At 39.2% G+C, this 24,472-nt stretch overlaps 1 protein-coding gene across 1 annotated transcript in view; it reads right to left on the reverse strand.

Moving 5' to 3' along the window:
* The window catches only part of LOC308489126 (IQCJ-SCHIP1 readthrough transcript protein), a 677,105-nt gene that overhangs the window by 300,405 nt on the left and 352,228 nt on the right, over positions 1-24,472 (reverse strand). The gene's annotated exons all lie outside the window — the stretch shown is intronic.

The following is a 24,472-nucleotide window of genomic DNA, read 5'->3' on the forward strand; positions in this document are numbered from 1 at the left end:
CTTTTGAAATTAATGGAGAGTGAGTAGAGATCTACATGTCTTTCTTAATTTTAAAGAAACACTCATGTCTTTAGAGTAACATGAAATGGCAGTGTCTCCTGGAAAGGTACTAGTTCTTCAGAGTCTCCATAGTTCTCACTGGAAGATTTACAGCAAACATATTTTATTGTTTCCTATCTGGTGTAGTGTATGTGCTTTGATAGTAGTGGACGTTTTTCCCCTTTTATTATTTAGTTCACATCATGATGATTAAGTAAAACTTGGGGGAAAATATCCAGAGGAGAAAAGAATGTGCAAAAGAAGACAGAAACAGCCAGAACAGAAAGGAATTTTATTGTATCATTACTAAGTCATTCTTACCTGGTCCCAGGACAATATAGACATTCCATAGATACTCAAGGATTGTTTACCTAGCTTTAAGGATCTGCCATCATGGAGAAGATTTATGAAGGAGGCAGGGCCAGAAAAATGTGCACCAAAAACGCCCACCACATTTTGCATAAACATCCAGACTCATTACCCTTCTGTTTCCTTACTCCTCCTTCCTTAACTCCATCTCAAGTCCATTCCAGGTTATTAAGATCTGATGTATTATACTAAATTAATTACATTTGTTTTCTCTTACTTTTGTTTTTTCTTATTTGTTAACTTTACTTTTGTTCTAATATTATTATTGCCTTGTTTGCATTTTAAGTCCCATCTGAAACAAGGAATGTTATAATTAAAAAATAACGTTAATTGTTGATCTTTGAAAATTGATTAGTGTTATTGACTACCAAGAAAAGGTAGAAAAAAGTTTCCTTTAGAGTGTAAGTATACTCATAAATTTTCATTTCCAATAGGCATTGCATTTTCTTATATACCCTTTTTATGGATCAATACTGCATTATAGGGCAGTGATTTTTATCCTGAAGCTTAAACTCAAGGCTATTCTTAGTATCAGGTATTCGCAGGGATATAAACTGTTTAGAGGGAGTGTACATGCATTTGTACAATGATCCATGGAAAAGGGGGAAAGGTGTTACTGAATATACCAGATTGATGGCAGATGGAGACCTTGTCCATGAGGTTACCTTGTGTGGATAAAGTATATTCTGATAGAGGCATGGACAGCATATACCATGTTTCCTAGAAAATAAAACCTAGCTGGACCATCAGCTCTGATGCGTCTTTTGGAGCAAAAATTAATATAAGACCCAGTCTTATATTTTATTTTAATATAAGACCCGGTCTTATATTAAGTTTTGCTTCAAAAAATGCATTAGAGCTGATGGTCCAGCTAGGTCTTATTTTTGTGGAAACACAGTATTCGAGTGGGATTATTTTAAAATAAGGACAAATTTAGTATGAAGCATCAAATATCTATTCATAGAAAGCCATACCAAGTTAGGTAAAGGGAGCCCAGTGAAAATAAAAATAATGTTGACTTTTCAGTTAATAATCCGTCCAATGAATAAAATTGCAGATAGTTATACATAATAGTTGCTTTCAATGTTATGGCCAAAACCAATATTTAAAGACAGCAGCCTTGCCTGGTAGGTACAGACATACAAAACCAACACTTTCTAAAACTTAAATACCTCAGGCTACTGCAATGCTCCTATTATCTTCTTATGGATGTGCTTTCACCATGTCAAGGTTGAAGCTATGAAATATTTCTTTAGCTTCTTGGCTAATGCAAGGTATTATGCACAGTAAATTATTGCTACTGTCACACAAGAGGAGGTGTTAGGTGTTTAGAAACAAAAAAATGTGCCTTAAAAGTTCTCAAGTCCCAGTTCTAGACAAAGAATTTTAAAGAGGGCACAAAAACATCTTTTTATTTAGCTAATTATTATTTTATAAACAATTTATAAGTAAAGAAAATAACAAGGTGGATAAAAGTCAATTATTTAAATTACCAGTGGGAAAAAATAATAAAACTTTTAGTCCAATATTACCTTTTCATCAACAAACTGCTATCGCAGTTGTTTTTGAATTATTTGTGGTACCTGAGTTATTTATGGCTGTATCCTAAAATTTCCCTCCCTTTTACCAACAATCTTGGCTAATGCTTGGATTACAGTGTTTAAAATAGGGACTTTTATATTACATGCTTTTTCTTTTTTAAGTCCAAGGGTGTCTCATTGTCATGATTATAATTATAGTAAGTGATGTGCTCCGCTTTCATGCTTTCCTTCAGAATGAGAACGTCTAATTCCTCACTTCAGCAACATGGCTAATCTCCCTTGATCCACGACAGTGCACAGATCAGGTCACACAAAAAGAATGATGTTTACTAATTTGTGTCAAGAGTTAAATGAGTTTATGCCTGTTCGCTTCTGTATTATGTATCACTTTAATTTAATCTTCTGTGAATTGCCTTTAATACAATACATATATTCATTTCCGCTATTTATATGGATACTTAGACTAGGTTGTTTAAAGCGTGTAACCGTTAATTTCTTCGAAGCCCCTTGAAAAAGCCATTCTATTTTTATAAATACACTTTTTTGCAAACTTAAATTTAGCCGTAAAAGTGAATCTTGGGCTAAGATGCCATTCAGGCTTTTACTTTGAGGGCAGCCTTGGCTTGCCTTCCATATCAGCCATGTTTATCTCTACCCATTGATGGACAGGACCTCAGCAGCACTGTCCAGACCGGGGGAGGTTAGGGTCAGATGACCAGGCTGTCAGGTTGGGCAAAGGCCAGTGTGAGCAGCATGGCAAGGGGTCCCTTAGTCTAGAAATAGCAAGAATTTATGATAAAAAAGAAATCGGAAAGGATGAGATTAATCCAGAGGAGAAAAGACTGGAGGGACAGAAATATTATTAGCTGTGACTAGAACCGGCTCCATAACCTGTGATGTCTAAGTAATGATGGGGCAGGGAATCAAGCTAAGTCAAAATGGCAAGTAATTAGCAAAGGCCCTGAAAGACAGGTGTTAGGCATGAAGGAGACCTGGTGACAGGTATCCTGGTTGAAGAGCACTGAGGAAAGGGGGTTGAAGATGTAGGGGAAGTTCTAATTGGGGGGATACTTATTCAGAATTGAGTGAAAGCTGATCAACACTCAGTTTCAGGATGAGAGGTCTATCGTTACCAGAAATTGTATACTTCTTTAGTGGTATTTCCTTTCCCCTGCCCTTTCTCAGTCGTGTCTTACAGTTCCCTAATGCCCTGCATTTTCTTCATCTTTTTTTTGGCTTGCGTAGAAGCCTGGTTTTTCTTTTAAATGTTTAACAGCTGGCTCTCTGGGTTAAAACCCTGATTTTAGTATTTGCCTTTTTCTATGGTATAAATACTCTCACCATGGCCAATTGCAACATGATATCATTGGACATGGAGTTGGGAAAAGATGTGCAGCAATAAACTATTATATAACATTTCTATCACATATATACAACAGGCATAAATAACTTCAGGAGCGTAGGTGATAGTAAAACAATGAGGAAGAGATGAGTTTATGCAGTTATTACTTTTGTTTTAAATATAATTTACTTAATTGTAAGTTAATATAATTTATTTTTAACTAATGGCTGCGTTTAACAACAGGCTTACAGAATTCCTAAATATTTAACAATTGGCTCTCACGAGCCAGTAGGAACTGGCTTCAGCTCCCCTCAAACTGCCCTACCTAGTTTGCCTGCTTTCCCCTCCCCCTTTGTACCCTAGGTGTTGCCTCTGGAAGGCACGGTGTCTTCTCTAATATTCTGCTTTCCCTTCTCCCTAGAACATTCACATTCTCTTTTGTGATTGGGGTGCAGGTAGATAGTTGGAGCTGTGATTCCTCAGTTTCCCTCTATTTGCTGTGGGGGATACAAGGCACCTTGGTGTTTGTTTCCCTTATCTATTGATACTAGAAGTTGGGAACAGCACAGATAGCGCCAAGAAGTCTGAGGCTCTGATCTGGAGAGGAAGTTTCAAAGGCTGGTTGTCAAGAACCCAAATCATTATAAAACAAATAACTTGAGGTGAAAGTCAAGTTTGCAAGCTTGCTGTTTCAGTTCTCCTAATTACAGCTGCACTACTTATTAGGGAATCATGTAGATTGTTATGGTGATGAGGGGTGAATTAGCTGGGAGGAGAATGGAATAGATGTGGAGAGGGGATTAGTCTAAACAAAACCTTGTGAAAAGCTTACTAGTTTGAGTCGGGCTCCAGACCAGTACCGTCCAGTTGAATTTTTTGTGATGATGGAAGTGTTGTGTATCTTGGTGGTCCAACATGGTAGCCAATGTGGACTTTGACAACTTGAAATATGACTACTGGGCTAGTATGTCTAGAATTTTATACAATTTAATAGCATTTCATTTTAAATTGAAACAGTCACATATGGCTAGAGGCCAACATATTGGACACTGCCGCTCTAGACTAGGGTTCAGCAAACTGGCCCACAGGCCAAATCCAGCCTGCAACCTGTTTTTGTATGGCTCATGAGCCAAGAATGGTTTTTACATTTTTAAATGGTTGAAGAAATATAAACAAACACAGAAAGAATATGAGATAGGGTCTGTATGTGACCTGCACAACTTAAGACGCTCACTCTGGGACCCTTTATAGGCAATGTTTGCTGACCCTTCTAGATGTAGATGTTGCAATTAACTACTTTTGTAATGACAGTGAGTGTGAGAAGGTCAGCAAATTTTCCTAAGAGTCAACAACCCAGAGTAGCCTATTTCTTGAGGTCTTGAAGGGGAGTAATAGTGCTGATAATGCAAGGCAGGAACCAAGCCATGTACTAGACAGGAGCTGAGGGGCTGCGTACCAGAGAACCAGGCTCACATAGAAGGAAGAGCAAGAGGGCTGAGGACAAGCCTTCATGACGACCTGCTCAGGGTCAGTTTGGGCCACAATTGCAGCAATGCTGGTCCCCAGTTAGGAGCTCAGCTGGCCCAGTTTCCAGGGTTAGAATAGTGGCCTCTGAGGTGTTTCTAAAAGTAACAGACCCTCCTCCACAGCGATATATATATACATGCGTATATCTGCCTTTGGAAGAATGATGAACTGGTGAATAAGTTGAGAACATGAGAGACACAAGTGGGGAAATTACCAAGAATTATTGGATGTCTTAAGGTGTACTAAGTACCATCATGGGTGTTTACAAATATGTTGTGCAAGTTTGTTTGCCTCTATCATAACACTGTTGTTGTCGTCTTTCTCACAGGTAGTGCTTGCTTTAGCTGTGAATCGTAGTCCATAAAAGGTGCTCAATAAATGTTAAATTAAATATTATATTCATGTTATAGTGGAGGAAACTGGGAACAAAAGACTGGAGAACAGTTGTGTTTCCTTCTGTCCATATCCGAGAGGGTGTGTTATTAAGCTTCTTGCTGTAAAAGGGAGACTTGGGAGAAATGTGGAATGTTCGTCAGGTTTGGGAGATGGGTAAATAGAGAAGAATTCACAGATATATAAAACTGACTTTAATGTCAAGGTGGATTCTGTTTTCTCCCTATACCAGATTATCAGACTGAATATAACTGTATAAAAGAAATTCTCCTAAATCCTTCTGTGACAGAGACTGACTCCTTGTTTCCCTTTCCCTGATGACACACAGCGAGACCATGAATCCCAGTCTCCCTCGCACAGTGAGCTGTGTGTGTGTGTGACCGAGTTCTGGTTCATGGAATGTGGCAACGCGGCATGTCCGGCACTCCCAGGCCTGGCCCTCAGACCTTTCCACCCAGTCCCCCACTCGCTCTCTCTCTCCCCATCTGCTAGTCGGATGTTGACACCCAGCACAACCTGGGGAAGCTCACTCGGAGGAGGCAGAACCTCCACGGGCCCGAGTCTCTGGATGATGCACATCACACAGCCCATCCCCTGCCACTGTTGGGATTTTGAGAGCAAGAAATTAATTTCTATTGAGTCAAACACTGAGATTTCAGATTCTATCTGTCACAGCAGTCAATACATTTTAGCAAATCCATTTCTCCATCATGGCTTCCCTCTACTTTGCTTCAGTAGCAACACCACAAACACAGCAACGTACTAAGTTCATCTATCGGCATGACTAAATATGGGTCTTTCATTTTGAAAAAAGTTTAGAAGTTGGAGCAGATCATTTTGCCTTAAAAAGAAACTAATCTTTGACTAAATCCTGTGAAAATCCAGAGACCTTTGCAAAGGTAAACTATTAAAAGAACAGTGCTTTTGAGTGAAATAAGCATAAGGGGCATTATTTTGAAAAAAAATTATTTTAGATTGTTGTCCGCTTTTCTTTTACCCTATGAACCTTGAAATTGGCTGTGGTCTCCAAAGAATGAAGGTGATCAAATCATTTGCAGTCAATAGAGAAGATCAGGGTTGACTTCTGGACGTGAAGTTAAATAAATATAGGTTTAACACTATTGATAACTGCAGGGTTTTGTTACAAATTGTTCCAATCTATTTTCTCTGGCGAATTCTTTTCCCCTCCCAGCTTTACTAAGGTATAACTGACAAATCATAAGATATTTAAAGTATACATTGTGGTGATTTGATATACATGTACCTTTGGCCAATTCTTGACTTATATAAGATACTAAACACTAAAAGTTGCCTTCTTTCTTCTCTACTTAGCTGGAAAACTCCAGAATAAGGGGTACATTTTATTGGCCTCAAGTATGCCCACTGAAAACAATTAAAGATTAAAACTGCAGTGTGAACTGCCCATCGCTGAAGGGATACTCTTTGTTTCCTTGGAATTGTGACCAAATAGTTCCATATGCTATTTGAGTATTCAGGGCAGAGAACAAATGCGGGCAGACAGGTCAATAAAAAGGCTCTGGAATCAGGCCAGCTAAGGTGTGAATTATTCCTCTGCCACATATTACTGTGAACCTTGGGGCAGGTTACGAAGGCTGTTTCCTCAACACGCAAATTGTAAAAATGCCTGCCTTGTTGGTTGCTGTGAAAACAAAATGATGTATTAAAGTATTAATGTAGTGCCCAATCTTTGATTATTCAATATTTAATCATTTAAATATTAATTCATTACATGTTTAAGTCATCATCCCATATTTCATTATTTAAATATTAGTAACCTTTAATTATTAGAAAGATAAAGGTAATAAAATATGGTAAATATGGAATGACATACCTGAATCCTACAACATCAATTTTATTATTTTTAATGGCAATTGTTCCCATTAAAGCCCAGGAGTGAAACCTCCTTGGAACACTGTCAACCTCAAGGCTTGGAGTCTGCTCCTGTCTCCCCCGACATCTCCCCTTCACCTTTGCACTTCAGTGCCCCAGCCTTCCTCTGTCTCCTTCAACGCACTGCTCTCCCTCACCAGGGAGCCTTTACAGCTGCTGTCCCTGTTCTCTTCTTCAATCCCCTGCCCTGGCTCAAATCCCTCTCACTTTTCAGTCTCAATTTAAGCATTGTCCGACCCTCCATCCCCAGTCAGTTTCCTTGGCTGTGTGCTCTCACTGAACCCTGTTCTTTTTTTTACATCACTTCTCAGTGTGTAGTTGATACATTCATTTGTGCCATTATTTGGAGATGTCCACCTTGTTCACCAGATTTAGAACCCATGAAAAGCTCATGAAAGTTATTACTAATTAGCTACTAAACTAACTAGTAAAGCAATCTGTGGCTTGTTTCTTTTTTACATGATATAACACTAAGCATTTTTTTTTCCCAAATGACTTCATAACATAATTGTGGGTCATGAAATAAATAATTAAAAGTACATTGTATGACATGGAGTTTGTTTTGAGACTCAGAACTTACTCACTATGCAGCCCTTCTTCATCTTCTCTTGAAATGTAACCACATGGCTGCTACTTAGCAGACCACATACCCAATAGTTCTAGTGATGTGATAAAGAGTCCAGGGACCAGCTCAGAACACAGGAGGCATTTTTTGTAGACAGTATGGACTGAAGTAATTCCCTAGCTGGAATTTGGTCATGACATTGGAACAATACATCTCACCCTAAGAAAGCCTAGAGTATTATTTTTCTATTGCATCCATTGGCTTGATTTTTGGATATCTTTCCTTTATGAAACCCCATTACATTTACTTTGCTTCTTCTGTATTTCTTCCTATGATTGATCAAAGAACAATTAAGGGCAGCAATAAAAACAAATTTTCAAATATTCAATATGTCTATAGCATAGAAAATCATGAGAAAGCTCAGATAATTCACTGTTTTGTATTTGCAATGTGCACATGAGCGAGACAAATGATGTTCAGATTTTTCTTGGTTCTTTCTCAATAATGGGTCAGATAAATCACTGTCTGATTGTCTATTAAGTTCTTGAGATTGCACTGAGAATGACTGGCAGTAAAAGTTCCCAATTTAGACTCACTTGTGTGCAAACAATAAACATTGTTTACCATTTTTATATTTATGCCAATGATTATAGAATAGCCAACAGCTAAAAGATACTTAGGGAAAAAAAAAAAGCAGCATCTTGCTTACAGAAAAAAACCTTTGACAAAATATTTTCTCCACTTCTACTTCATTATGCTACTCTACAGCAAGGCAATAATGTGAGATATGCAACAATTCCCAAAGCCATTTATAGCTGTGCTATCAGTTACAAAATAATAAGCTAGAGAATACAAACATGCTGAATATTAAGGAAAAACAATATCTTTGTTTGGTTCAAATATTGTATTTCTAAGTGCAAATGTAATACTTGATTCCAATATTATATTTCAGAATCTCTAGACTGACCCAGCTTACTGCACAGATATTTCCTGTGCCTAATTTCCTCCTCCTTCATTTAAATAATACTGGTGATTACTAACATTTACATCGCTTATGAGGGCTTTGCTCATTCATTCTCTCATTTGATTTAGTATTGTGCTTTCAAAAAAGGATAAGGAAAACGATTTCTAAGACATGTAAAATAACTTCTTTCATATTTGGTTAAATGTCCAAACACAGCTTAAACTCCTATCTCATCACGCCAAACCTGAATCTCTACTTTTAGGCAAGGATAATACTGCTTGGCAAAGTGAAGCGTCAGTGTATGACTTTCTTGATCAGGCTTCCAAATTCATGTATTTATCCACTGATTGATTAATTGATGAATTATTTTCTTGGTCATTTACCCATGAGCCCATCAGTTTTTGTAAGTATGATATCCTGTATTCTGTGAGGCATTTGGTCTATTGTATGCAAGTTGTTTTATTGAGCTCTACAAAGAAAACAAAGAAGAAAAGAGATAGTGTTAACCCAAAAAGAACTTACACAATTACAAAGCAACCTCTATGCAGGTGAGTGCTAGTGGGGTTGAAAGAGAAGACTTCTTGCAAAAGGTGACACTTAAGTTGTGTGTTGAAAGAAATGATGGACTTCCATTATCAGGAAGAAAGCAGAAGACCACCCCAGGTGGTGAAGACTGCATGAAGCATCTCTAGGAAACATTTTAATGGTTGCAGTGAGTAATTAATGTGGTTATTCCCTAGTATGTCTGCACACTTTGCCTTTTAAATGATAATTTATCATTATAAGTGGTGTCTGATTCTCATGAGGGTTAGCTAAAAATTATTCCATAAAGGTTGTATTAATTAAAAATTATCCAACCTTCATTATAATATAATCTTCAAATCTTTTAGCATCTTTTGCGAGGGTGGGTGGTAAATCCAAGTACTATGTACCACAAATCAGTAGATAGGTTCAATTTCAGTGAGAATGAGGACAGTGAATTGTCAGAAGAGGATTTTATTTCTGGAGATTCTTACAGGCAGAAATGTGGTTGTTGTTACCCTGTTAAAAAATCGCTGCAGTCTGGGTGTCATAGAAGAGTACTCACGGCCCTTTGCATGTGGATTCCAAGCTCCTGGTCTCTGGTGAGCAGAATTGAATCCTATCCTGGGCAGGGTGGAGCCCATATGGAACAGGGACAGGGGCAGTAAGGGTTCCGCTGTCAGGGTGCACACGTGGAGGGGCAGTGTCAGGTTTTGTCCCCTGTGTGGGCTGGATGTGTTCAGACACATCCAGCAGCAAATGGGTTTCTTTTAATCCCTCACTAACTCCTCCTCTCATTTCCATGGTAGGCCTCTATGGCAGCACTCCAAGGACACATAGTAGAGAAGTTCAAAGTAAAATGCAAGGGTAAGTCTGCTCAGTGTACTCCATGGGGAAGTGGCAGCCTGAATGGGGAGAGGAGGTGACTCTTCCCAGGAAGAAGTAAGGCTGGTGGTGCAAGAGACTGTAGAAGCAGGGAGAGGCAAGCCATCTGCAGGGGATGGGGAAGGGAGAAGAGGGCCTGACACTCAAAGCTTGCATGAGGGTGGGTGGCAGGCTGAAGATGGTGGTCAAGTCAGCATGAGCTCCTTCAGTAGCTCCTTCTCAGGCCTGAACTTGAGGGTACTGGTCCAAGTGCTGTAGACAGAGAATTGGGAGGGTGGCAAGGCTGCTGTAATCTAAATGACTTGGGAGTGCTGTCAGCCTAAAAAACCAAGAGAGAAGGTGGCAGCCAGCAAAAGTGGGTGGTGTTTTTCAACCCCTCAGATATCACATCCTTACTTCCAGTGTAGTTTTTAATTTGCACCTTGGGCTCTACCCTGATGAGTGATTTGATCTTCCTCCAACCTTCTACTTAATCAGTATTTGTTCAAAATGTATTTAGTTAAGGAGAGGAGGAAAAATGATTTTCTATTAATAAAAGTCGTATATGTGTAATGAAGGATTGCTGTGCCCTGCAGTAACCACCATTTTTACTCATTTGGATTTCCCCTTGCTTCCATAGGTTTTTCATTATACACACCTGGGTAGTGTTTGGCATTCACAGTCTGTAACAATGGCTGAAATGTACATGGACGTGGGTATTAAGACTTATTACTGGTAAACATAATATTCCATTTCTGAATTTTAATTGACTCTGACAGCTGACATCAGAGGCTCTTGGGCAGTTTGTCTCAAGCTGGTGATTTACTCCAAATATAGAAATTATTGTATACATATTAAAAAATTGTTTAACAGAGGTTGGAGTGTTCTGGTGAAGACTTTTATTTTGGTTTCCATCTTTCATTTGAGGATTCTCTCTTTTATCCTAAGAGCAGGGCCAAATCACATTTTTTTCCTGGTTAAGGAGTCCCATGAGGAAATGTCAGATTTATTCCCATGGTTGTCCATCACATTCCCACAGTGGGCTGGTGTTTTAGGCAGCTGACCAGTTCCCTTGCCCTTGATTCAGCGCAGGGTATGGGGCATTCTGAGGCAGGTGTCCATGAGACCACCTGTCCCAAGAAATGTGGGAAGAGCCTTTTGGGAAGAGATTTAAACAGAAATAAGCTTGTGTGTGTGTGTGTGTGTGTGTGTGTGTGTGTGTGTGTGTGTGTTACACATATGCAAACATGCGTGCTAGAAGGAGGGGTGCAAGAAGGGACACATTTAATCCAGGAGTGGTGAAAGGAAGGTGACAGAGTAAAAGTACAGTGCTGCCAGCAGTTCTTCTATCTCTGCTGTCACTAACAGGGAGCTCAGCATCTGGCCCATTTTCTTTCCATGAAAGAGATGAGATCACTATTGGCATCTTGATGATCTTATCACTCTCCCTTTTCCCCTCTCCTTGAAGGCTACTGGTAGTTAGAGCACCACTGATCTAGATTTCTATTTCTTCAGCAAGGCTATTTTACCACTGCTGATCTGCCTAAGAATGCAAATGAGTACATTTAAATATCACGTTCTGAACAATTTTATGTTTTGTTCTAAGCTCAAAATAAAGATACCCAGGTGTTCTTTTATAAATAGGACCTCATGAATATAAACAAATATTTGCATTATTCATTGCAACAAAGGAGGAATAGGAGTTCCTTCTCTAGATACAACTAATTTTAACACTTTTTAAAAGTAATAAACTACTGAAGGCAATTAGCACATCACTAAGCATTTTCTTTAACAGATGTCTTAAATTTGACTGGGGAAAAATTTGTTGGGTGAACAATTATTTTGAAAAGTTATCTGTCATTGCGTTTTGGCCAAGATGACTTTATATTACCATAAATTGTTTTTAACTCAAGCCTTTGGCAAACAATCTAAATGAGGTTTGCAACAGAACAGTGCTAATCTCATGGTTGAAATATTAAAACTTCATGCATGAAAGATTTATCCTTTTGATAAGATCGATCACAGTGGACATCACTCATCCCCCACAATTAAGAACCACTTAATTCACAAACAATTTATGAAAAAAAATCTGCCTATTCCAAATGCACATTATTATAATAGATTTTCTGCCCCAGTTAAGAGGGGCAACAACTGGTGATACCTAAACTCAAGCTCTTCTTGCCCTGTCAAAAATTCTTGATTGATAGATTGTTGACACCTTTGTCAAAAACAAAGCTCCTAATAGTTTTAAATAATAGTTATATCAAAGAACATGCAGTAATAAACAGTTGAATTCAGTGGGTATGTTAAATCCATGAGAGTTTGTTTGGTCATTCATTTGTTTATTAACATCACCTTGGGGCAGAGATCTCCCTTTAAGACTGGCTCTTCTAGTTCTGGTCATGGAAGGCAAGTGAGGGAAGGCAAGTGATACTGTTCTTAGGAAGAGTGTAAGTAGACATTTGTGGGCCTGGCAGAGGCTCTGCTTTCTCATACTCCTTGGTTGTGAAAATACAATACTGGTGAGGAGTGGGCAGGGGAAATTTGCATGGGGTCAAGGAATCTCCTTGGAGGAGAGGAATTAAGATTTTGATCCCTTCTGTTCTGAGGTTCCCTGTTTCTTTTGCAAGGAAGTGGCACTGATGGAGATCAATTGTCAAAAGATCAAGAAAGTTGTGAAAGGAAATTCACTCCAAGGATAAGGGCATCTGAACAAAAGAGTTGGTTTTAGGCACATTTGCTAGGCAAAATTGGAAACGTAGCAGTGGGAAAACATAGGTAGGTGTGTGTGTGTGTGTGTGTGTGTGTGTGTGTGTGTGTGTGTGTGTGTGTGTGTGTGTGTTCGCGCGCACGCGCGCGGTGGGTGGGGGCAGGGGTGTGTATTAATTGAGGAGCTATAATACTGGGACTCAGGAATATGGTGACATAGGTGACCAATGCAGAGCTTAAGACTGGTCAAGAGACCTCCTTTTGCTCCTCCTTCTATTCTGAAAAACTACGGACAGGGACAGTATCAGACTGCCCCGGACCGCCAGTCTACACTGCACTGTAGTGTACACAGCAGTGGCAGTGGGGACAGAGCCTGGGACTGTTCAGGATCTCCAGGAGGTGATTGCACAGAGCCAGTTAACTCAGGTTTCCACATGCCATCCATACCTTATAAAACTGGCAAGATGTGCACTGATCCAATACCAGTTGGAAAACTGTCCTCTTCCAAAACAAAATAAAACATTTCCTGTCCATACAACCTATGCCTGCTGTGGATATTGGAATCGCAGACCTACATCTACTATCCTATAACCTACCAGTTGACAGGCCCCTACTCAGAAGCTTCAGTCACCTGAAACAGAAACTGAACAAAGCTCACATTGGTCATGTTCTCTACGAAAAAATTATTTCATTCTCTCAACTTTAAATCTTTTAATACATCTTTCAAGAAGTTGTCTCATTTAAAAAAATACATATTAAAATCAGAGACAAAAGTGGGAAATATTTTGCCAACATGAAGTTCATAAATAAAGAAAATTAAGAATTTTGAGCATTCCCATGAAAGTGAAGTTTATTTTCAGGGAGTTTGATGACTAACACTCTCAAGTTATGAGTGGTGGGAAAACCGTGATGTGAAGCAATTCTAAATATGCTAAAATATGGTCATATGTCAAGCAATAAATACCTCACACTGAATTTCAACAAAATGGTTTGCAATTTTTATTAATAGAAACTATTTTTTCCTCATGCTCATTAAATGAGTGTTAAACAAATACGAAAAAAATAACCATTTAAGGGGGGTGTCGACTCATCAGGCCACCCAGGCTGTCCACATGTCCTGGTTCAAACTGGGTTTGCCCGTAAGGAGATCCAGGCTGTCCTCCACCCTGAGGTCCTGGCACTGTTTTAGTCTAGAGAAGGTACCATGTTTATTTTAAACCGAAGAAAACTGCAAATGCCATATGACCACACCTCCTTCCTCTTCTACTCATGAACTCGTGTTTGAACATCCTGAGAAGACTAAGAAGTGTAGCTGCTTCTTTAATTCATCAAAGACCTTCCCCCACACCTACTCTTTCCAATCAGTTCATAACTGGATTAGACATATCTTTGCTATCACCATTAAAGAATCACTGTGTGTTTCCCGCATCTAAAAAGCAAGTGCTAGGCCTAACTTGGTGTCACACAGAGGGCTCCCTAATTCTTTGAAAGAGGAAGTCATCTATCCATCCATCCATCCATCCATCCATCCATCCATCCATCCATCCATCCATTCAATGTTTACCAAGCTCCTACTATGTGCCAGATACTGTTTTACACATTAGGAAACAACAGTGAACACAAAGACAAGCCTCATCCTTCCAGAGCTTATCTTCTATTGAGGAGATGGCAGGCAGACAGTAAATAAACAAATGAAAACACAGTGTATTAGAAAGTGAAGAAAAATTACCTAGAAAAATTACATAGGGAGAACTGGACGTGAATGTACCGGTGTTATAATTTTCCATGAGTTGATGACTAACTCATGGAGGGGAGTGGAAGGCTTCACTAACAAAGTGACATTTGAACAAGCACCTGAAGGAGGTGGAGAGTGTGCATCAACTACACCCAAGGGAAGAACTTCCAGGCAAAGGGAACCATATATGTATGCAGAGAGCTGGAGGTAAGGTGTGCCTGGTGTGGAAGCAGGGAGAGCAGTCAGGAGGCCACAGCGTTGATCCAGGTGAGAGACGGTGATGGCCAGAGTGAGGTGTACTGTGGGGTGAAAGGAGTGGTCAGATTCTGGAAGTACTCTGAAGGAGGAGCCCACAGGATTTGTACTTAGTCGGATGTGGAGTGTGAGAGAAAGACCGGCTTTGTGCAGGACACTGACTCACTAGCGTCCAGTGCTTTCCTGGTCTCTGACTGCTGCCTCTGCCTGAGACTCAGGCCCTCTCTTGGGCTTAGCCTTCTCTTATTTATATAATTCTCCAAATCACGTATTTCAAAGAGGCCCACTCCAGACTCCTGCAAAGAATAGCTTGGATAGCAATGGGGTAGGATGCTTAAGGAAGGACTCCTGAGGAGTAGGCTGCAGGTCTTTGAGTGCATGAGCAGGTTTGGGTGTTTAAGAGGAAGCTGACTGCAGACTCTCTACGTAGCAGCAACACAGAAATCTGGGCAAGATAAAGTCTTACCAAGTTTGAGAAGAGGAACTGGCTGCAATGCTTTACTGACCTGACAAGGATGCATTAAAATTTGAGGTAGGCTGTTGAAAAGGAATATATGAAGCTCTTAGACAGAGCAAGGAGAAGGTGGAGGCTGTTCACTTTTTAGTGAAGTCAACACTGTGAAACCAGCCTTTGGTTCTGGGAGTGTGGAGGGATATCTGCTGGGGAGGGGCACGGAGAGGTACTGTCCACGTGTATAGCAGCCCATGCCCACCTGGTGCCTCAGCTGAACATTTTTATATGGTGCACAGTCACCTGGATCTCCAGGGACAAACACTGAGTTAATGGATGAGAGAGATAACATAAGCAGGTACGTGCTGAGCCTGGAATTGGAGCATTTTAAGGAACAGACGTTGTGTAATAAGAAAATGCTGATGTTCCTGCATCAGGAGATGCTGAACAGTAAATAATCCCCAAGGCACAGAATGCCCATGTTGACTCACATTATTGGGGATTCAGAAATCAAGAATAGATTCAGAAATCAAGCATAAGGAGGCAGGTTATTTCCTTTTCTTCCTCGTGTAATCGAGCTATAGGAACAAAGTTGGTGCATCTACCACACTGTATTTGTTTATAGTTCTGACTCTCAAGTGAGCAAGCAACCTGAGGGCAGGGAGCACTGTCTTATTTTAATTGGTAGGACACACTGGCTAGAGGAATGCTGGTCTGTAGAGCGCTCAGATGGTGCTGTTGGATGGATGGATGGATGGATGGATGGATGGATGGATGGATGGATGGATGGGTAGATGGGTGGATGGATGGCTTGGAGGATGGCTGGCTGGCTGGCTGGAACAGTAAATAAATAAATACATGCAAGAGTAAATGAGTGATCACAGTGTTGCTAAATGTTCCTAAAAAGAATGATAGAGAATAAACACACACATTTATACACATATGTGGGGGGGTTCTCTTTCCCCCCATTTTAATTAGATACTAATTTCTTGAAAGACAAAAACAAAGTTTGAATTTTATTTCCCATAGTTTTTTTTTAATTTAAAAACTAATTTACTTTTTGAAATAAATTAAAAAAAAAGAGAGATCGAGGAGGAACCTATCGATAAAAAGCAACATAAAAGATAAAGCAACAACTACAACATAAGTACCTTATTTGAAACCTGATTTAAAAAAATAAGCTATAAACATTATGACATTTGTAAGACAATTGGAAGTTTGAACACTAAGTGGATATTTGACAATATTGAGGATATATTTATTTTTTCAGCTGTCATAATGGTAGTGTGGTTATATTTAAGAAAACAGAATCCTTATCTTTTAGAGATACATACTAAAATATTTATAGATGAAATGGTATGCTATCTGGGATTTGCTACAAATTAATACAGAAGTGGCGAGGTGGTTGGGGAAGTGGATATGGCAGGATTGGCCATTTGATGATCGTTGAGGCTGGGTGATGGGTACCTGGAGATTCCTAAGCTACTCTATTTTTGAATATGTTTGAAATTCTCCTTGATAGATAACTAAGAAATAAAAAACTAAAGTGACATTAAGATCTGGAAAATGGTATAGCAGACACTATGGTATTTTCAGTTAACCACATTAGACACACTTCTAAATTCCTCACTCATCTAAACTATTGCTACTGTATATGCATATTCACAGGGCAATAGATGCCTTGGTGAAGAAGGCATTTATTTTTATCTTGAAAGTCACTGAAATAAAACAAACCCTTAAAACGTTCTCTTTTTCACATGTATAAGTCACTTTATGGAGAACATCTTAAGACGCATGCCTTGTGTTTTAAAACAACTCTATGTTACTAGCAAACCTTAGCACAAGTCCTGTTACTATGTGTAACTAAGATTTACTAAAATAAAAACGCATGCCCATTACTTATGACAAAAGTATGTGCTTACATTCCTATCATTTGTTCGGCTTTCTCTTGAGGGTTTTGCCATCTTTACTCTGTATGATTGTATTTATGTTGCCATTGAAAAGACTGCCGAACATCTATTTCACAGGCTTTAATTCCCACATGGTCTTGCATCACTAACTGCCTACAGAATTCTGACACCATGCATAGATATATGTCTAATTACACTTTTGAACTTAATGAAATGAATATAATTCTGTCCTCAGATCACAGGCCAGATATTTAAAAATTTTAATTGGCTATTATTTTTCCGAGTAAGCTTACTGCAGTTTGAGTTTGAATTAAATTGCAAAGCATGCGTGAACAAAATTCTTGTATTTCTTGTTTGAAGACTATTCTTGTGTATATTTCTAATACTAGATTAGCAGTTATATTTGTAGCCATGACTGTTTCATACATGAATTATGTACATATTTACATAAATATATTATGGGAAAATCTATAATGTAGAACTGGGTGGGATACACCAATTCAGAAGCCAACCCTATGCTGCTAATGTATTTCAGAGGTCATGGTTTGATCTTCAGTTAGGGTTTCCGGGCGGGAATTCCTGCCCATTCTTGGGAATTTTTTTTTTTGTTTTTTGGCTTCCCTGTTTCTGAATCCTGAGAAAAGTTGGTCGGGAAATTGGGAAAATCGGCTCTTTGAACCCAGGTGGTTGGTAGCATTGGCTGTCACTTTGTGGAAACAATTCTTTGTGGAGAACAGAAAACAGTTTTTATCTCAGGATTCGGGAATGGGAAAGTGAAAAAAATTCCTGAGAACAGGCAGGAATTCCCACCCGGAAACACTATCTTCAGTATATCCAAATCTGTATTAGAATTCTGCTCCCACAGAATTTTAGTGTTATTCTGGTGAAGAAGCAGTACTCGGGGTGGTGTTTCAAATTCAAATGGTGACAGGGGCCAGGCAGATAACATAAGTGAGTGAAGCCAGGTAAGTGGACTATGTATGTGGTCCCCTGGAGGTATCTGTCCTGTCTGTGAGGGGCAGTACTTCTAGCACCTTCTAGTACAACCTAGCTGGTTGTACCTTGTGGGCACAGTGTTTCCATATCTTCCCCCCTTTTTTTTTCTTCTAGAGAAGCAATAAATCTAGTTTTTTGTGTTAAATCTCCTGATTTTAAAAATGCGGGTCAAAGAAGTCTTGCCTGCTGTTTGCATAGAGCAAACACTGATCCAGAACAAACAGCACCGGCAGAAGCTTGCCTAGAATTCCCACAACTTGCTTAACGTCTCAATATGTGGGTATGTTTCTTCTAATCAGGATATGACTATCTGTCCTCGGATTATCTCACAGGATCGTCTGTATGCTGACTGTACATGCCCAAGGAACACATGAGGCCACTTTGTGAATTCAGCCTAGCAGTCTTGATTCAAAATAACTAGGAAGGGGGAGAAATACACACTTTCCTCACATGGGAGTGGGAGGGTAAATTGGAACAACTTTTATGGAGAGCAGTTTGACAATATGCTAAAAAAAATTGTTGGCGTACACTTTTTCACTCAATAATTGTATTTGTATAAATATATTCTCAGGAAAAACATCACAGATGTTAAATGAGATAGGTTTAAAACACAGAGGTGCATATAATGTTCATCTCACGTTATTTGTGGTAGTAAATACTGAAAAAACAAAACGTCTAACAATATCAAATTGGTTAAGTAAAGGAATACATACTCCATCACTTCTGTAATTAGTTAAACACAATTATATATTATTATAACCGAAAGGAAATGAGTTGTATGCTGACGGTATGTTTTAAAACATCACATGGAAGTTCTAGGTCTTACTCATTGAGATGGAGAGTTAGTTGAAAACTGTCAATGGTACATGATGGTAGAAAGTACTGGTAAACCAAGAAATAGAAGTAAGAGTAGGATTAGTAAGTCTAATGTGAGGCACACTGGAAGACAAAAATGGTCCTCAGCAGAACATCAAGCTTTAGGTAAATCTAATCTAATCTAGGCTAGACACAGCACATATGGAAGACAGGACTTTTTTGATGTGGGCTTTTCCAAAGCTTGTGGTCACATCTCCGACTGTAATCTAGGCCACATCACACAAATCAGATGGGGCTTTTGGAGCAGTGAGATCTTTACTGCCCAATGCCTCACCCTGCAGAGTCCTGTAACACCAAACTGCTTGCAGCTCCATGGAGGTAGAAGACCCATGTCTCTCTACCTCAGAGAGACCTGTGTCTCTCTATCCCCTTTCCTGTGGGCCTGGAAACGCCTGTCCTACCTTCTCTCCACTAACGGCTACTCCTGCTTTTAGGCTCAGGTCAGGCACAGTGTTACCGGGAGCTTGTAGCTGGGTAAGTCCCCCTTATTCTATGCTTATTTCTTCCGTGCCACCCCCACCTTCTTTCGTAAGGATCTGTTTATGTGTCTGTTGTACTGTCTTCCCACTGAGCTGGGAGTGTTTTTGAAGGGGCAGATGTGTTGTCCTCATATTTGTATCTGGCAAAAGCACGGTATCCAATATCCAACACAAGCCAATAGTTCCCTACTTCTCCCGTTAGGGTCTGTGTGAGACTATAGCACCCGGGGCTGCGCTGTGCCCCAACCACACAACTATATGTGGTGCCCTGGACACCAGTGTGTTTTAATTTTATGTATATATTTGTCTTTCTTATATGACTGACAATGCCTCGAGGGCCTGTTCTCTGCCTTCACAGAGAGTAACCCTTACAGAGAGTAAAACTCAGTGCCCAAGATACTGCTTTTCCAACCTCAAGATTGCAGCTTTTTCTTGATGACCATACATTTTTATCATATACACTCATTTTTCAAAAAGCCGAGGGCACAAGACCTTCATAATTTTATTTTAAAAACAGAAAGAAAAACGGAGCCACTAACAGAAATGTACTGTTGTTTCCCAACAAAAACCAATAATTTTTTTTTTTAGGATTTATTTATAGAAAATAAGTCTTTTGTAATATTTTTTTCTAAATAATTTGGAGAGGAGCATAGCAATTCAAAAGATGATAATGAATTCCTGTTGGGAATCTCTTAAACTTTTTATGTTGGGATCTTTCGGAGAGTTAGGGAAAACTGGCATTTTAAAAAGTCAAGTACTGGCAGATAATAATGAAGCCACTTTCTTTCTTTTTTTTTTTTTTTACTTAATACTCAAAATAATCTTACCTTTGTCATTTTACAAGTAAGGAAGGTGAAGCTAAGCAAAGTTATAATGACTTGTCCAAGTCATGTATTTAACTGGACACTTCTGACCACAAATCCTCTCCTTTTTACACCATACCTGAAAGCTTTCTTTAATTGTTTCTCCTCTTTTATTTAAAAGGGGCTCCCATGGCTCTTTCAATGGGCTTTGAATCCACAGTTTCTTCATTTGTTTCACTTAATCTTTAGGTTGGAGAGTCAATCACAAGCCTTTAAACTTGGCCTATCTCTGCTCAACTGGTAATGTTTTGTTTTACTAAATATTGCTTTTTGAATTCTAAGAGATAGGTGAACCATGTTAATATTATAGAGTTCAGTTTCTTAAGTGGAATTCATCTATTAAGTCAATTGAAAAGAAATGTTTTCCAAAGTTAAATAAACAGAAAGCTTTCATAATCTTGGCTTAGATATGTAGATTTTTCTACCAAAGTTTTACTTGGGTCTCTTGGAAAATCTAATCTGAAATCGACCTTGATACAATTTAATGAGAATGGATTGTTTCGTCATTACTAATGCATTTTTGTTTGATTTTTCTTATGGATATGGAAGACACTGTGGTACTAGAAATTGTTGGAGGAATACAGAAAGATGCTTCAAGTTCAAAGTACAAAATACAGAGCTGCTCCCACCCCCAGCCCAACCCCCTACATTTCTGTCTGTTTTTAGATCCTGAGAGATTATATCCCTCTAGGTTATTAGCTATGTGGTATTTCATATTTCACACTCGGAGGGAGTTTCTTCGATGGTTAGAAAAACCTGCTAACCCACACTTTCAGAAGTCCAGAGCAGTTTCATGCCGGCTCTCTGAAATTAATAGAACATCTCAGAATGTTTTCGTCATGGACGTAAATCTAAACATTTGTCATTGTTGTAATTTTCTCAAAGGGATTTTTAAAAAGAAAACCGTCTTTAATAGCAAAAACCATTTTTCACTATGAAATATTTCAGGTGTACATAAAAGTACAGAAAATAATAAAAGGAAAACCTCTGTATTCACCATCCTGCGTGACTAATCAAACATGAAAATAACCACGGAAGCCCTTTCAGTACCTGCCCCCAACCCCGGTCCCCTTCGTCCTCCAGAAGCAACTATTATCTGAATTTGGTGTATCTCACTTCCATGCATGTGTTTTTACTTTTATTACACATGGATGTATCTAAAACAATGAACTCGACATTTGCTATTATTTTATATGTTCTTAACATACAAATGGTCTCAGCATTTATATATACTTCTGCAACTTGCTTTGCGTTTTTGCTCAGAAAATGTTTTTGAAAATGATCCAATTATTGCATACAGCTCTATTTTCCTCATTTTTGTAGTTAAATAGAATTACATTGTACAAATAGACCACAATTTATTTGTCCATTTCCATAGTGATGTACATTTAGGTTAATTCATCTTTTTCGCAATGACTAACAATGCCCACTGAACATTTATGTTTAAAGATGTGTAGATGGGAAAGTGCACTTAGTAGCTGCACTTACTAAGTCTTTTTTCAATTCCTCTTCCAGTTATGCGAAAGTTTTCTATTTTGTTTTTCTAAAAATTGTCTACCTTCACTGAGTGTGTACCTTCACTGAATGTTAATCAGTTGTTTTGGCAAACTGAAAGGTTTTGGTGTGAGATGCGCATGTGTGTGCACACACACACGCACACATACACACACACATACAAATGGGTTCAAAAAAACTGTAGAAACTCTAGAAAAATTTAAAGCAGTTAGAAAATTAAATTACATGCTTTTAAAGTGTCAGATGAGGCATTTTAATAGGTTACACACATTACATCAGCCATAACACCTTATAACAATGAAAACATTTCTAAATTTCCACTCTTAAATGCTGTCTCCATAGCAAAATTCATATGAACAAATAATTTTTTTTTTTACTCACGATCTAAGTACCACCTTTGCTGAAGGTGTGTATTTACTTTTATTTATTTTAAAGTATCTGAGGGGGAACAGGGTCCTGACAGCTATTTTTCCTCACAGAAAAGGCTAGAGATTTGAAAAAAAAAAAAAAAGTGTCTCTTTTGAAAGAAAAAATGCCATCTCAGCTTTGAATGTGCCAACTCTTTTTACCAAACTTTTGTGCGATAAAACGACTTTGTGATCATTGCGCATCTCAGTATCAAGTACAATACAATTCTCCTTTTGCTGATAATATGATCCATAAAACCACTCCGTTGGGCACACATTTAGACTAAAACTGCCCACAGTACGCTGAAACTGTGAAAGAGTGAGAGCACCCCAACACTCCTTGTTTTGGGGAACATCCTCCTACCCTCAGAATACCTCCTCTCTGATATACGCCTATGTGAGGCCGTCAGCAGCAGTCTGCACGTTTCATATCAGTAAAGCTCAGTATAAACAAAAACAGAAATGGGATTTTCTATTGAAACTCTGCCCCAAACGGATTAGCTTGTGCAACCCCAGCAGTGCTCCCCGTCGCCAAGGACCGCTGGCTAACGTGATGAGCAGGGTTTTGATTGAATGGAGGGAGAGGGAAGGCTTTTCTGATGGTGGCCATTGTGAGTGGAGACTTAGGCTGGAGTGAGTGGTACGTTGGGAGAGTTGTGGGAGAGACAGAAAAACACCAAACCAACAGAGGTCTGAGCAGTGGGGAGAAATGTGGGCTGCAGAGATGCAGATGAAAAGGAAGCCTGGGTTCAGATTGGGGAGGATGTTTATTGCCAGGATTAAGGTGACATGAAAAGCAAAAGGAGAACGAACATCTTGGAACAAATGAGGGACATGATCAAAACTCCATTTTTAAGACACTTATCTGGAAGCAGAGTGAACAAGCAGTTGAGAGGAGGAGACAGAAAAAAGTTTTTAGACGGCGATTTCACCTGAGAGGCAATGCTGAGTTAGTGGACATGAAACGACAAACAGGAGGAGGAGGAGGAGAGCTGAGAGAATTTCTGGGAGTACATTGGACAGGCTGCAGGTCTGATTCGCTAAGGTGGGTGAAGCAGAGGGAGGAGCTGACGTCCCTGGTGTCAAGCTTCGGAGGCAGTGTCAGAAAGAGGCCTGGACAAAGGCAATGGGGGTGTGAGTTCACTGCAGACGCACGGACTTTGGTTGTGTGTCCACATGGAGATGCCCAGGAGTAAAGGCAGAGGGAGTCTGCCCTGACCAGTGAACATTTGGAAGGCAGTCACTGGGAGGAAATGAAAGATGCTGTCAAAGCATGTCCTGAAATTACCCACTGAGAGTTCAGGGAACTGGAGAAGGGGCTGTGGGCAGAGCCTCCAGGGCAGCTGATGTTTAAGATTCTGGAAGAGGGAGATGCTCAGGGTGGGTGGGGATCCAGGAATGGCCTGAACGGTAGAAGATATAGCCATCCTTCACTCTCTTATTCAAGATTTCACCCCAACTCTTCATATCTTCCCTGCCTGCCTATGGTTTTCACTTGGCATTTACCTCCAAATACTACATATACGTAGTTTTCTCATTTATCTTAATTATTTTCTGTTGGTTTGCACTAACAGCTTTGAGCTTTGTGAGCAGGAATTCTGTCTGTTTTGTTCACTACCATATCTCCTGGCACAAGTAGGTGTTCAATAAATGCTTGCTGAATAAATGAACTAGCAAAGTGTACTATATCACAGATACCAAGAGGCTTTGCGAGAGGTGACATGTTCAACGGTGTTCACAGCTGCTATTTAGTTTTTCAAATAGGGTTTTTTCCTACATAAACCATAAAACTATACTATGATAAACAAGTATCTCCATTAAAGACAAAGAAATTATACTAAAAGCTGCTCCCATGTAATGATCACAAAATATATGGCAGGCGGTTTGTATAATGTATTTTATTTCATTATCACTGTATGTGTTATCTCTATTTTACAGATGAGAAAACAAAGAAATTAATTAATTTGGCTAAGTAAACTATTACGTGATGGGGCTGGATTTTAAACCTGGATTTTAAACCTGTGCCCTTTCCACAGGACTATACTAACTGTCAGACCTAGAAACATAACCTATTTTTCATTTTTTCATGGATTTATTGAAGAAGGCTAGTGAGGGGGAGAACAGAAATAGATGAGATGGGTTTGGTATGGGGGACCCCAACCTGGCTTGCGTGCTGACTGAGATGAAAAATTATTAAAGGCTTTTGAGCAGAGTTCTATGATCCGCCTTAACTATTAAA

This window comes from Rhinolophus hipposideros (genome assembly GCF_964194185.1).
Source record: "Rhinolophus hipposideros genome assembly, chromosome: 2".
Taxonomy (NCBI): domain Eukaryota; kingdom Metazoa; phylum Chordata; class Mammalia; order Chiroptera; family Rhinolophidae; genus Rhinolophus; species Rhinolophus hipposideros.